Source organism: Oryctolagus cuniculus, chromosome 3 (assembly GCF_964237555.1).
Source record: "Oryctolagus cuniculus chromosome 3, mOryCun1.1, whole genome shotgun sequence".
Classification (NCBI taxonomy): Eukaryota; Metazoa; Chordata; class Mammalia; order Lagomorpha; family Leporidae; genus Oryctolagus; species Oryctolagus cuniculus.
In genome coordinates, this window is record NC_091434.1 from 33,895,631 (window position 1) to 33,911,388 (window position 15,758).

Here is a 15,758-nt window from a genome sequence, read left to right on the forward strand (position 1 = left end):
GGAGGGTGAACCAACGGCAAAAGGAAGACCTTTCTCTCTGTCTCTCTCTCACTGTCCACTCTGCCTGTCCAAAAAAAAAAAAAAAAAATGAAATCTCAAATGTTTTGTTCCTATACATTTTTTTAATTCTATATTGATTATATAACAGAAAACATATTTGTCTTTTTTGGGACTGGCTTATTTCACTAAGCATAATAGTTTTCATTTGCATACATTTTGTTGCAAAAGACAGGATTTCATTTTTATGGCTAAGTAATATTCCATATGCCATATTTTCTTTTTCTAGTCATCAGTTAATGTACATCTGGGATGATTCCATATCTTAGCTATTGTGAATTGAGCTGTTATGAACATGGGGGTACAGATAACTTTCATATGTTGTGATGGAATGAGAAGGCCATGCCAAGATGGCCACTGGCAATGGAAATTGCCCAGCAACAGGCTGTGATTGGTTAGAGCATAGACCACCCCTTGACCGAATTGGCTGTCTTGACTATTTAAGCTGCTGTACCAACTGAAACAAAGGAGTCTGCAGGCTGCTTGCCTCTGGCCTGCTTTTACCCGGCTCCCGGGGTCTGTGTGGTGGCTCCGCGCCTCCTGCCCCCACTGCACTTCTCCTCTCAGAACAAATCCACAGCAACAATATGTTGATTTCGTTTGGATAAATTCCCATACGGTTGTACTAGTTTATATTCCCACCAACAATGTATTAGAGTACCTTTTTCTCCGTATCCTCAACATCATAAGTTATATTTTGATTTTTGGATGATAACCATTCTAACTGGAATGAAGTGAAACCTTATAGTTTTTATTTGCATTTTGCTGATAGTGATCTTGAACATTTGTATTTCAACCTTTGAAAAATGACTGTTCATGTCTTTTGTCCATTTTTTTCAAGACATTATTTGAAATGTGGAGTTATAGAGAGGGAGAGGTATAAGCAGAGAGAAGTCTTCATCCACCAGTTCACTCATATGGCCACAACGGCCAGGGCTGGGCCAGTCCAAAGCCAGAAGTTTCATCAAGGTCTCTCTCCCACATGGTTGTAGGACCCTATCCAGGCAATTGGGCCATCTTCCATTGCTTCTCCAGGCACATTAGCAGGGAGCTGGATCGAAAGCAGAGTAGCCAGGACTCTAACCAGTGCACATATGGGATGCCAGCACTGCAGGCAGAAGGTTAACCCACTATATCACAGCCCAGGCCCCTTGCCCATTTTCTTAACTGGATTGTCATTGTCAGTTTTGTTGTTGTTGAGTTTTGAGCTCTTTATAGATCCTAGATATTAATCATTTATAAGTTGCATATTTTGTAAATGTTTTCTCCCATTCTGTTGATTGCCTCTTTGCTTTGTTGAATGTTTCCTTTGCAGTGCAGACACTTCTTAGCTTGATATAATCCCACTTGTCTATCTTTGCCTTTATTATTCTGTTTCTGGGATCTTTTTAAGAAGTCTTTGCCTATGCCAGTGCCTTGCAGGGTTTCCTCAAGTGATTTGATGGTATCCGATAATATATTTAGATCTTTGATCTATTGTGAGTTGATTTTTTATAAAGGTGTAAGGTAGGGTATTGTTTCATACTTCTGCATGCAGAGATCCAATTTTCCCAGCACTGTTTGATGGAAAGACTGTCCTTTCTAAGGGATTGATTTAGCTCCTTTGTCAAAGATTAATTGGTTGTAGCTGTGTGGATTACTTTTTGGGATTTCTATTCTGTTCCATTGGTCCATGTGTCAGTTTTTGTGCCACTACTAGACTGTTTGGATCATAACTGTGCTGTAGTATGTCTTGATATTGTGATGCCTCCAGCTTTGTTTTCATTGTATAAGGTTGCTTTACAATCCACACAGCAGACTCATAGAATGACAAACACTTTAAATAGCACTCTTACCTCACAATCAGCACTTAAGGCATTCTGATCTGGCTGAAAAGTCCACAAGAGCATTTCAGGCATGGAAAGCCATGGCAGTGTGGCAAAAAATGTCCTGTATGAAGGACCTCAGTGGGTGAGACCCCGGTGGAAAGAAGCGGTCATCAAAGAAGGAGTTACTTTTCTCTGAAGAGAGAAGAGAGCTTCCACCTTGCTTATGGCCTTGTCTAAATACTGATGGAATTTGTGAACTCATAAGGCTTCCATAGCCTAGGCAGCTTATGTCAAGAGCCTTGGGTGATCACTGATGTCATAAATAAGAGTGTTAATTGTTAAATTAACAAAAGTCACTGTGCACTAACTTCCCATGCAGGACCTCTGTCCTCAAAGAGTTATTATAATTATGTCTAAGTGGTTGCAAAATATGTATCATTCTTGGTTTGCTTCTAATGTCAGGATGCAATGACTTTGAACAGCCCTTGTCTCAACTGTTGAGAAACAGTATTTTTTTTGTTTTTTGTTTTTTCATGAAAATTGTTGAACTATTTACTTAGTATAGAGTTGGTCTTCTGGGATAAAGTTAATTGAAAATGGATCATAGTGGAGAATGAGACTGGGGATGAAAGTGGGAGAAGGAGGAGGAGTGGGAGAGTGGGTATGGTGGGAAGAATCACTATATTCCTAAAGTTGTGCTGATGAAGTTTGTATTCCTTAAATAAATGGTTTCTTTGATGGGGGGGGTGGAGAGATTGCTTTAGTTATTTGAGGTCTCTTGTGTTTCCATATGAATTTTAGCATATTTTTTTATCTGAGAAGAATGCCCTTGGTATTTTGGTTGGGATTGTACTGAATGTGTAAATTGCTTTGTAGTATGAGTATTTTGATATTAATTCTTTAATGCACAAACATGGAAGATTCTTCCATTTTTTTGTGTCTTCTATTTCTTTAATATTTTGTAGTTCTCATTGTAGAGATCTGTCACATCCTTGGTTAAATTGATTCCAAGGTATTTGATTTTTTTTTTTTTGTAGCTATTGTGAGTGGGACAGACCTTACAAGTTCTTTCTCAGAGATAGTATTGTCCATGTATACAAAGACTATTGATTTTTGTGTGTTGATTTAATATCCTGCTACTTTACCTAATTTTGTTATGAGTTCCAGCAGTCTTTTGGGAGTCTTCTGATTCCTGTATATATATATAGGATCATATCATCTGCAAACAGGGATAATTGGACTTCTTCCTTTTCAGTTTGTACTACTTTAATTTTTTTTTCTTGCCTAATGGCTCTGACTAAAACTTCCAGAACTATATTGAATAGCAGTGGTGATAGTGGGCATCCTTGTCTGGTTCTGGATCTTAGTAGAAATGCTTCCAACTTTTCCCCATTCAATATGATGCTGGTTGAGGGTTTGTCATAAATTGCCTTGATCATGTTGAAGAATGTTCCTTCTATACTCAACTTGCTTAAGGCTTTTTTTTTAATCATGAAAGGATGTTGTATTTTTATCAAATGCTTTATCTGCATCTATTGAGATAATGATGGTTTTTATGCTTCAATTCAATTATTCAATTTTATTCTTAAAAATGTGATATATCACAATGATTTGCATATGTTGAACCATCCCTGCATACTAGGGATAAATGCCGCTTGGTTGGGTGAATGATCTTTCTGATGTGTTGTTGGATTCAATTAGCTAGTGTTTTGTTGAGGATTTTTGCTTTTATGTTCTTTGGGGATGTTGGTCTGTAGTTCTGTATCTTTGTTGTATCCTTCTGGTTTTGGAATTAAGGTGATACTGGCCTCATACAAGGAGTTTGGAGGATTTCCTCCCTTTCAATTGTTTTGAGTAGCTTGAGAAGAATTGGAATTAGTTCTTGTAAAAGTTTAGATTTCAGCAGTGAAGCCATCCAATTCTGGGCTTTTTTTTTTTTGTTCGAGGGGGTCTTTTATTACTGATTGAATCTCTGTCTTGGTTATTAGTCTGTTTAGGTTTTCTATGTCTTCCTGACTCAGTTTTGGTAGGTTGTATATGTCCAGATCTATGCATTACTTCTAGATTTTCCAATCTGCTGGCATATATCCACTTGTAGTATTTCCTGGTTCTTTTTATTTCTGTGGTATCTATTGTAACACCTCCTTTTTCATCTCTGATTTTATTAATTTGAGTCGTCTTCTCCCCCCTCTTTTTTTGGTTAATTGGGCAAATAGTGTATCAATTGTTTTCCTTAAACTTCATTTGAAGGAAATGAAATTCATTTCTCTTCATTTCACTGATTTTTTAAAATCTTTTTTGTCTCAATTTTATTTCTTCTCTAATTTTAATTATTTCTCTTTTTTAGAAGATTTCTTTATTTATTTGAAAGGCAGAGTTACAGAGAGGCAGAGGCAGAGAGAGAGAGAGATGGGTGAAGCTGGACCAATCCAAAGCGAGGAGCCAGGAGCCATAAGCTCCCTCCAGATCTCCATATGGGTGCAGGGCCCCAAAGACTTGAGCCATCCTCTACTGCTTTCCCAGGCCATAGCAGAGAGCTGGATCAGAAGTGAAGCAGCCAAGTCTCTAACCAGCATTCATAAGGAATGCCAGCACTGCAGGTGGTGATTTTACCTGCTACAACAGAGTGCTAGCCCTCTCTAATTTTAATTATTTCTTTCCTCCTACTAATTTTGGGTTTTTTTTTTTTCTAGGTCCTTGAGATGCATTGTTAGATTACCTGATGCCTTTCCAGTTGCTTGATGTAGGCACTAATTGCTATAAACTTTCCTCTTTTTTTTTTTTTTTTTTTTTGGACAGAGTGGACAGTGAGAGAGAGAGAGACAGAGAGAAAGGGCTTCCTTTTGCTGTTGGTTCACCCTCCAATGGCTGCCGCAGCTGGTGCATTGCACTGATCTGAAGCCAGGAGCCAGGTACTTCTCCTGGTCTCCATGTGGGTGCAGGGCCCAAGGACTTGGGCCATCCTCCACTGCACTCCTGGGCCATAGCAGAGAGCTGGCCTGAAAGAGGGGCAACCGGGACAGAATCCTGCACCCCAACTGGGACTAGAACCCAGTGTGCCAGCACCGCAGGCAGAGGATTAGCCTATTGAGCCACGGTGCCAGCCATAAACTTTCCTCTTAACACTGTTTTTGCTGTATCCCATAAATTTTGATATGTTTTGTTATCATTTTCATTCATTTCTAGGAATTTTTTTAAATTTTCTGAATTTTTTATGACCCACTGTTCATTCAGGAGCATGTTGTTCAGTCTCCACCTGTTTGTATATTTTCTAGAGTTTCTTAAGTTGCTAATTTCCAGCTTTATTTTGTTGTGGTCAGAAAGATAGATGGTATGATTTCAGTTTTTTTTTAATTTGTTGAGATTTGCTTTATGGCCTAGCATATGCTCTGTCCTAGAGAAGATTCCATGCACTAATGGAAAGAATGTGTTTTGTGTGGGTGGGATGAAGTATTCTGTAGATATCATTTAGGTCCATTTGGCCCATCATGTCAGTTAGCTCTGTTTTTTGTTGTTGTTGTTGTTTTTCTGTGTAATCTATCCATTAATGAAAGCAGGGTGCTGGAGCCCCCATTATTATTGTATTGGATTCTGTGTCTCCCTTTAGATCCATTAGCCAGGCACCCTGGTATTGGGTGCATACACGTTTATTATAGTCACATCTTCCTGTTCAGTTGATCCCTTAGTCATTAGATAATGCACTTCTTTGTCTCTTAACAGCTTTTATGTAAAGTCTATTTTGTCTGATATTAGAATGGCTACTCCTGCTCGTTTTTTGCTTTCTGTTAGCATGGAATAGCTTTTTCCATCCTTTCACTTTCAGTTTATCTGTCTTTGTTGGTGATGTATGTTTCTTATAGGCAACATATTAATCAGTCCACTCAAAGACTTAGATAGGTAGGACAGAGAAAATTCATAACTGGATACACAGAATGCAAACCCAAGTGCTAGCAAGAGTGATAAAATGCTGTGTGAATTCTTATCAGGAGGAGATGACTTCCAACCCAAGGGAAAGTTTCCTGGAGAATACATCTAAATGAAGCAAAGATGGGCAGTGTTTGTGTGTTCAGAAATTGAGGAAGCATTCAGGTGGACAGAACACCATAAGCACCCAGGGTGCCCTGGTTTGTGTGAGTATAAAATAAATGAGGGAGAGGAGAGATGAGAGGGAAAGTAATAGGGGCCCGGCATAATGGGTCTGCAAGTCTAGGATAGATAGTAAGCATCAGTTGTGACTCAAGAAGACTAGTCTGGCAACCCCATTTGAGAGACTGAGGTGAGAGACCAAGGTTTGTTGCATGAATCTTGCTAGTTCATGAAATTGGACCTAATTGGAAGTAAAAACTAAATGAAGGGGGAATAAAGGACATGGAAACAGGGATGCAGGGCGAGGGTGAGGAGGAACAGGAAGATTCATCACATCTGGGTTTTCTGGGAGCATGGTGGGCCCTCTCTAAACACTTAACACATGTGGGAGCCAGGAAGCTTTGTGTACAGAAAGTTTGGGAGCAGGATACAGGGTGAGATGGCCTGCTGGCGGCTGTAATTGAAGCCTTTAAGAAGGCTCAAGTTGAAGACACATGAGGAAATGGTCAGCAGATAGTTGAATGTTGAAGCCAACTGAAAATGATCAAGGGAGAAAGATACAGATGTATTTGAGGGAACAATTCTGTTATCTGTTATTATTATTTACAGTTCTAAACAGTTTAAATTGTTTTTCCAGAAATCTAGCAACTGTAGATTATACAGCTGTTTTCAAATTCTGTCAGGCTGGCTCCCCTAGGTTGATGATATTGAGGATGTCACCCCCTCCCCGAACTCTGGCCTAGGTAAGACCTGAGGATGTGCAACTACTCCTCCCACCTATTTATTTATTTGAAAGGCAGAGTAACAGAGAAGAGACAGAGATCTTCCATCTGTTGGTTTACTCCTCAAATACCTGCAACAGCTGGGGTTGGGCCAACCAAGAGCCAGGAACTCCACCCAAGTCTCCCATATGGGTGGCAGAGACCCATGTACGTCAGCCATTACCTACTGTCTCCCAGGATACACATTAGTAGGAAGCTAGATTGGAGATGGAGGCTGGTCTTGAACCCAGGCACCTTAATATAGGATGCAAGCATCCTATGTAGCATCTTAACCCTCTGCACCACAATGTTCACTGATGTTCTGCTTGCCTCATCTTCTGCACTGTATGCAGCAGTCTCCATCCCTAACTCCTGAAATCCTAGTCCCTAGCACTACATGCTTGCCCATAATCAGCACACAAATATTACTGAAGTTAGTGCTCTGAAGAAATTTGTGAATAGAAGCATTGCAGAGTTGTAGAGACTTGGAGGCCCTAGTGAGAGGCTGCAAGGATAATAATCAGTTATGGCTGTGGACTTTGGAGCAGGGATTCCTTGATTCTAATCTTGACTGTTATTTATAAAGTATATGACCTCAGGCAAATCTTTTAACCTCTTTGCGCCAGTTTCCTCAACTATAAAATACATTGAAACTTCACTAGGAGGGTCACCTGACACAGCACATGTAAAGAAAGCACTTAGAATCATCCTTGGGGGTCAGGAGTTGCACATCCATTAAGATAGTACTTGGGACACCACATTCCATATTTAAGTGCCTGGTTCAAGTCCCAGCTCCTCTACTTCCAATCCAGTTTTCTAATAATATGTACCATGGATAATTCTTTATCATCCAGGCAGGCACTGGATGATTACTTGATTCTTTGTGTCCCTGCCACTCATATGGGAGACTTTGTTTGAGGTCTGGGCTCCTAGCTTCAGCCTGGCCCAACCCTGGCTATTGTGGGCATTTAGGCAGTGAACAAGCAGATGAACATCTCTCTCTCTCTCTCTTTTTCTCTTTTTCTTTCTCTCTTTTTCTCTCTTTCTTTCTCTCTCTCCTCTGTTAGGTGCATTTCTCTTTTTCTGTGTCTGACTGCCTTTGAAACTGAAACAATTTACACACACACAGAAAGAGCAGTCCTTGGCACATCCTAAGCTGTGGGTAAATTTTAGTAATTGTGAGAAACAGCCTCACCATTCCACTCAGAGGATGGACTTAGACTCAGGAAGTGGAGCAGAAATGAGACTTTATTAATGATCTTGTAGGATTGGATGCCTGGTAGGCCAGCACACCCAGGGTAGATTACAGCAACCTATTTATTTCCTATTATGTATTCCCTGCTCCAGTTCCTCACTGGCTGAGTAATTACGGGGTTACAATCTCTAGCATTTGCTTCAGCTGTTTTGTCCACAAACAATCTTGCTGTTAATGCTAGCTAGTTTTCTACTCACAGCTAAACATCTTACTTTGAAAATGAACCAAATGTTTACTTTTCAGAATCCCTTCTCTTTTTCTTTTTACAAATTTGATCTCATTTTTATTTCTACCTGACAACTTTTTTTTGAAAAAAAAAAAAATTATTTGAAAGGCAGAGTTAGAAGGGTGGGGGGGAGACAGAGTGAGAGAAAGAGGGATCCTCCATCTGCTGGTTCACTCCCCAAATGGCCACAATGGCTGAGGCTGAGCCAGGCCAAAGCCATTAGCTTCTTCTGGGTCTCCCACATGGGTGGCAGGGGGCCAAGTACTTGGGCAATCTGCTGCTTCCCTGGGTGCTTTAGCAGGAATCTGGATCAGAAGTGGAGCAGCCAAGATGAACCAGCACCCATATGGATGCCAGTGCTGGAGGCAGTTTAACCCATTGTGCCACAGTACCAGCTCCCGAAGATCTTCTCTTTACCTTCAGATATTTTGTGGAATGCCAGGGTGAAGGGAATGGCCAACTGAACTAAAGCACACATCCTAGTAACAGGATATGGAGATGCCTCCTTCTACAATACCACCAGACATCAGCCCAGAGTATGAGGGGCTGAGTAATTACCACTGTCAGGTTCACCAGTTACATTCAAATTAAATGTGCAGGTCAACAGTTCTCCCGTGGTTTATTGAACTTAGTTCCTTGATTGGAAAAGCAAGAGGAATAGTTCATCTTTCCTATGGAAAAAGAGTGCATTGCCCTGGTGTCTGGCCTTTGCCATATAAGGAAAACCTATGACAGGCTTTTGCAAGTCTTCTTTGCCCATGTCTCCTCACCCTAGTATAGGCCAGCATGCATCAGGATCGATATCCTATCCACAGGAATCACCCGTGCCTGTGGTGAGGGCTTGTCCTGAAAATTTGACCTATTCCACACAGGCATTCCTATCTGCACCCTGTTGTAGACATCCTAGCTGATCTCCTTCCCACAGTTTACTGAAACTTTCCTCGGAGTCACTTTGAAGGGCTCTTTGGGTGATCTACACATTTCCCACTGGTCTTTTACCCATCTTGGATCTTGTTTACCAGTTCTTTAGCCTGAGTGCAGTGAGTCTGCCCTTTCTCTGCTGTTCATACGGCTGTCTCAGTAGTCCGGAGCACTTGGTGTGGGCCCTCCCAGGATGCTTGCAGTCTTTCTTGCAGGTCTTAATCAGCAGTGACCCTGGTTGAAAGTGATGAACCATGAACTCCAGAGGTGGAGTCTGGGCAAAGAGTCTTTTTAACCTTAGGGATAATAAAGTAGAGGATATGGCCAGAACATAGCTCCTTAGAAACTGATCTTTGGTTTCCAAAGTGGAGAGAGACAATCCCACCTTCAGGCCTTTTTAATCTAAGGAGTGCTATGGGGAAGCATTTGGTCCAAGGTAGCTTAGTTTCCAAGATTAGCTTAGCAATCTACTTTTTAAGAGTTTGATTCATCCTTTCTATCTTTCCTGAAGAGAGAGGATGCCAGGGAGTGTGGTGGTCCCACTTAATATCCAAACTTTCTGTAACCCCCTTCAGTGTTGTTGATGTAAAATGACTCCTGTTGTCTGAATTGATATTCTCTACAATGCTGAATCTAGGTACAATTTGTTCTAATATTAGTCTTCCTACTTTAGGCATTTCTGTAAAGTCTACTTGAATACTTTGAAATGGCCTTAACCCAGGAGATCTTCCACCTGTGGTTTGTTTTCTAATTCTTTATTCACCCACAACCTCCACACACCTGCTTTAGCAATAGTATAGATTTCCACACACCCATAGTCTCTTAGGATTTTTTTTTTTTTTTGACAGGCAGAGTTAGAGAGAGAGAGAGAGAGCGAGCGAGCTCTTCCTTTTCCATTGGTTCACCCCGCAAATGACCACTATGGCCAGTACGCTGCGCTGATCCGAAGCCAGGAGCCAGGTACTTCCTCCTGGTCTCCCATGCGGGTACAGGGCCCAAGCACTCGGGCATCCTCCACTGCCTTCCCAGGCCACAGCAGAGAGCTGGACTGGAAGAGAAGCAACCGGGACAGAATCCGATGCCCCAACTGGGACTAGGTCCCGGGGTTTCGGCGCCACAGACGGAGGAATAGCCAAGTGAGCCGAGGCGCTGGCTGTCTCTTAGGATTTCATCACACATAGCCTTGGGACCCCAATGACTCTCTTTATGTAATATGGACATTAATTCCCTCATAAGCACAATCATAAATTTAGCATCACTTTATAACCTTACAATGCATTTTTAGGGGTTCAGACCATTTGCCCAAAACAATCCATTTAAGACTGTTTTCCCCAATCAGGGCTCAATAATGGCAACAGAAAAACACATGAAAGCTTTATATGGGTTAGTTACAAACACACAAGAAGACTTTAATTAGCATGTGATCTAAGTGTCATGAAACCAAGAGACAGGGAGTTAGGTAATTCAGCTATTTCGGCTTCTAAGATCCAACCTAATTTCACACAGCATTTAACTTCCACAAACCTTCTGTAATATTCCTTCAGTTTCTCTTTGTGTCTTAACATTTCTCACCAGGAATACATTCTCATTCTTATAGTTTTCTTACCAAAAAGTTGCAGACTCTAGAAACCTCAAGAAAACCTTTAAGCCTAGAGACAAAACATTTAAGTATCCTCTTTAGGAAACTGGGGCCTTCATGTTAATTTCTCCTACTGTTTATAAGGCACCTCTGTGTCCGCATTTTTTTTGTTTTTAATTTTTTTTTGACAGGCAGAGTGGACAGTGAGAGAGAGAGACAGAGAGAAAGGTCTTCCTTTGCCGTTGGTTCACCCTCCAATGGCTGCCGTGGCCAGCGCACCGCGCTGATCCGAAGGCAGGAGCCAGGTGCTTCTCCTGGTCTCCCATGGGGTGCAGGGCCCAAGCACTTGGGCCATCCTCCACTGCACTCCCTGGCCACAGCAGAGAGCTGGCCTGGAAGAGGGGCAACCGGGACAGAATCCGGCGCCCCGACCGGGACTAGAACCCGATGTGCTGGCGCCGCAAGGCGGAGGATTAGCCTGGTGAGCCGTGGCGCCGGCCTTTGTTTTTAATTTTAAAGCTTGATTGATAGCATAAAATTCACAGGTTTGAGCTGTCCAATTGCTAAGTAATCTTCTGCCTTCACATAAGGATCAAGCAATTTATTCTCTCTGTTACTGGTTGTAAACCCTAATCCTAAACCTAATCTCATAATCAGATTTCGGCCCAGGATATTAATTTCTACCTCAGGTGCAATGACCCTTCAATTTGTTCTGATCCTAGTCTGATTAGCATTTTTTTTTAAATATTGAAACTTCAAATATGTCTCCTTTCACCCCTAACACCATCATTTTTTCCCTCAAAAATTCTGTACCCTTTGTTTGGTATGTCAGGGAAGAACAGGCTCCAGTATCAACCAAAAATGTATTTCTTCCCCTTCAGGTCTCACCCTTAAGTTCTTTCCACATCTGTTTCCCTCCTAGACTTTTGCTGAAATTTGCGATTTCCTTCACTTTTTGTGAGGGGGATTCTGATCCGAACACTTTTTAACTACCTCTTCTACAGTGGGAACATGACTTCTGCTTTTTGTTTTGTTTTTCTTCTTCTCACAAAATCTGGCTGTGCTTCCCTTAGCAGTTCCTCAACTGACTTCGCATTCCCCCCATCAGTCTTTTGTTATCTCTTTGTGGTATCTGGAAAGCTCATAGTTACCAAATTAACTTTTAAAAAGTATTATAAGGATGGGGTTTCATAGACAATTAGAGCCTGGCACAATCAATCTTCCTCTGGACCAAACTTGGGCCCAAAGACCAAGGGTTCCTGAATTGGATCTTTAGGCCAAATAAGACAATGTTAATCATTTTTTTGCTTTTCTTTGTTCCTGGTCTGATGGGCGTCCTCCCTGGGACCCCAACATTCTCCTCAATGGACTACCCTGGGGAATGTCAGAGGGAGCCTCCTTGTCCCTTCTTTCCTAGGTCCAGAATTCTTATTTCCCATTTTTGACCAATCTGTGCCCAAGTTTCCCTGTGTGCTCAATCTCCCATAATGCAGCTGTCTTGCATACCACCTTGAGCTTTCCTATGAACTGAACCCCTCATAGCTGGGTTTCTTGCACACTCTGGGACCCGCTTTGTCTGTCTGTGGCCATTTCCTTATTGGGAGCACAAAACCGCAGATCAGGACTCCACACTTACTTTGTATCTAGGATATGTCTCAGTCGTACAAACTTGACCTCTGAAAATACTCAACCACCTGGGCAGTATTTATAGTTCAGTTTTCCCCTACCATGTCTCATGCCTGAGGTTGCCTGGTTGCCATGGCACCTACTTTTCTTCTCTGTGTCACCTCTGCCATCTTCTGAATAACAGTCCTGGGCTTTTCTGTGGCTTCTCTCGTGAGACAGGACACCTGGACAGAGCAAGCCACCAGAAACTGGGAGGGACATGCCTCCCCCTCTACCAGAGCCCCCGCTCCATGCAGGCACAGAGATCTCAGACAAGCCCTCAGATTATGAGAGACAGCCTCACCCATCCACTCAAAGGATGGACTGAGACTCAGGAGGTATAGTGAAAGCAAGCTTTATTAGTGATCTTGCAAAACTGGAAGCCTGGAGGGCCAACACATCTGGGGTAGATTATTCTTAGTATGCAGGTCCTCCCCAGTTCCTCACTGGCTGAGTAAGGGTAACAAACTTCCCAGCATTTGCCCCAGCTGTTTCAGCCACTAACATCCTATTTGCCTAAAAACTTTCAGGTAAATGTAACCTAGCTGTTATGCTAGCTAGCTGTCTTCTCACAGCTAAACATCTTCGGAAATGAACCAAATGTTTACATTTCACAGTAGTTATGCTAATTTTATGACTCAGGGGAAGATTGAAGGTAACCAACATAGGCTAAAATGAACAAGGGAACAGCGGTTAGCTGTGGAGGAGTGTGCAAATAGGCAAGGAGTTGAATGAGAAGTCTGTGATGATAAGAGATTGGTACTGACTTTGGTGATATAATAGGGCATAGACAGAACCAACACATGCCATTCCTTTCACCCAGTGAAGTTCCAAAATTCTCAGAGGCATTCAGTTCCTGAAACCCTGTTAACTGAGATACAGATTTGCCTTTATAACTTTTTTAACCTCTTTTTTTTAATTAATTAATTAATTAATTTATTTTTTATTTTTTATTTTTTTGACAGGCAGAGTGGACAGTGAGAGAGAGACAGAGAGAGAAAGGTCTTCCTTTGCCGTTGGTTCACCCTCCAATGGCCGCTGCTGCGGCCGGCGCACCGCGCTGATCCGATGGCAGGAGCCAGGATCCAGGTGCTTTTCCTGGTCTCCCATGGGGTGCAGGGCCCAAGCACCTGGGCCATCCTCCACTGCACTCCCTGGCCATAGCAGTGCCTTTATAACTTTTAACAATTTTTATTTACAGCTTATTTAACATAATTAAGCATCATTTCACGGAATAAAATATATCATTGTATCCTGACTTGGGAAATACATTCTGAGTTCAAAATTACTTAATAAAATAACATAAAATACAAGTATAAAGAATTAGTAGCTGGTGCTTTGTCAAAAGATGTGCCTATCACCTGCTAAACTGAAAAGCAGAATTTTAAGGAGCCTGGCTATGTGTTACCTCTATGGTACTTGGAGGCCAGATGCAGTGCCCCACGTACTTAACCTCTGTCCCATGTGTGTTCTTTAAGACAAAAGCCTTCTATCTGCTTTCTTGCACCTGTAAATTGCAATCCCTCCTTTTCACTTACAATACTCCTTAACCTATTGCAATGTAGCTGTCGTCGGGCTATTGTCCTGAAACTACTCTTTCTAAGGCCATCCATGACCTTTGCTGCCACTGGCTTTGACATCTCTCTAGCTTTGAACCACCCCACGCCACCCCGCCTTTTTAAGAAGAAACACTTTGTTCTTCTCACTTCTCTTGCTTTTGTTTGTTTGTTTGTTTTAAGATGAATTTATTTGAGGGGCTGGTGCTGTGGCACAGGGGGCTGGCCCTCCATATGGCACAAGCATTCCATATGGGTGGTGATTCTAGTCCCGGCTGCTCCTCTTCTGATCCAGCTCTCTGCTATGGCCTGGGAAGGCAGTAGAGGATGGCTTGAGTACTTGGGCCCCTGTACCCATCTGGGAGACCCAGAAGAAGCTCCTGGCTCCTGGTTTTGGATCAGCCCAGTTCTGGCTGTTGTGGCATTTTGGTAGTGAACCAGCAGATGGAGGAACCTTCTGTCTGTCTGTCTGTCTGTCTCTCTCTGTCTGTAACTCTACCTCTCAAGTAAATATATAAAATCTAAGTAAAAATGTGTTTTTAAAAGATGTATTTATGGGGCCAGTACTGTGGTGTAGTGGGTGAAGTCGCCGCCTGCAGTGCCAGCATCCCATATGGGTGCTGGTTCAAGTCCCAGATGCTCCACTTCCAATCCAGCTCTCTACTATGGCCTGGGGAAAGCAGTAGAAGATGGCCCAAGTCCTTGGGCCCCTGCATGCGCGTGGGAGACCCGGAAGAAGCTCCTGGCTCCTGGCTTCAGATCGGCACAGCTTCGGCCGTTGCAGCCACCTGGGGAGTGAACCAGTGTCGCTCCCCCTCTTCGTGGAGGAGCAACACAGGACCCTGCGCTGTTCTTTCGTCTGCTCGGCCCTCCCCGGGTTTGCTGCTGGTTCTTCCCGGGTTGGCTACTATCCCTTCCACCTCCGTGGAAGGGCAGTTCCCCCTGGCCGCATTCCCCACTTCCGCAGGGGAGCGGCACACCGCCGGCCGGCTTTCTCGGGGGCTGCACGGGTTCCCTTAGATGTTCCCCATAGATGTTCCCGGTGCATGCCGTCTCTCTCCTCCTTTATAGTCCTCCTCCGCCAATCCTAACTCGGCTGCCCACACGCCGAGTACGCTGCTCTCCAATCAGGAGCAAGTCCTACAGTTTATTGGTTGAACTGGAGGCAGCTGTGCGGAAGCTGTTTACTTCTCTCCCAGCGCCATATTGTGGGAGAGCAGATGCATAGAATAAGTCTTAATTCGAGTAACTTAGTCTAGTCTGGATTGCTCCCCACAAACCAGCAGATGGAAGCCATCCGGGGAGTGAACCAGCGGATGGAAGACCTCTCTCTCTCTCTCTCTCTCTCTGCCTCTCTTCTCTCTGTGTAACTCTGACTTTCAAATAAATAAATACATCTTTTTTAAGAAAAAATATTTATTTATTTGTAAAGCAGATACAGAGAGAGGAAGAGACAGAGAAAGGTCGGTCTTCCATCCACTGGTTCATTTCCCAGGTGGTTGCATAGGCCAAGGCTGGGCCAGGCTGAAGCCAGGAGCTTCATCTGGGTCTCCCACATGGGTGGTAGGGACCCAAGCACTCTGGTCACCCTTTGCTGCTTTTTGCTGGCCATCAGCAGGGAGCTGGATTGATTGGAAGTGCAGCAACTGTAACTCAAACTGGCGCCCACATGGGATGCTGCACAGCAGGTGGCACCCTAACCCACTACTCCACAATGCCAGCCCCTTAACCTCTCTTGAAGCAAGCAACATTGATGACATCATATTCTCTGTTCTCCACTTAAGCTCCAGATTATGCTTGTCTGGGTTCTTTGCAGTTCTGATTCATACTTCATTCCTCAGCCT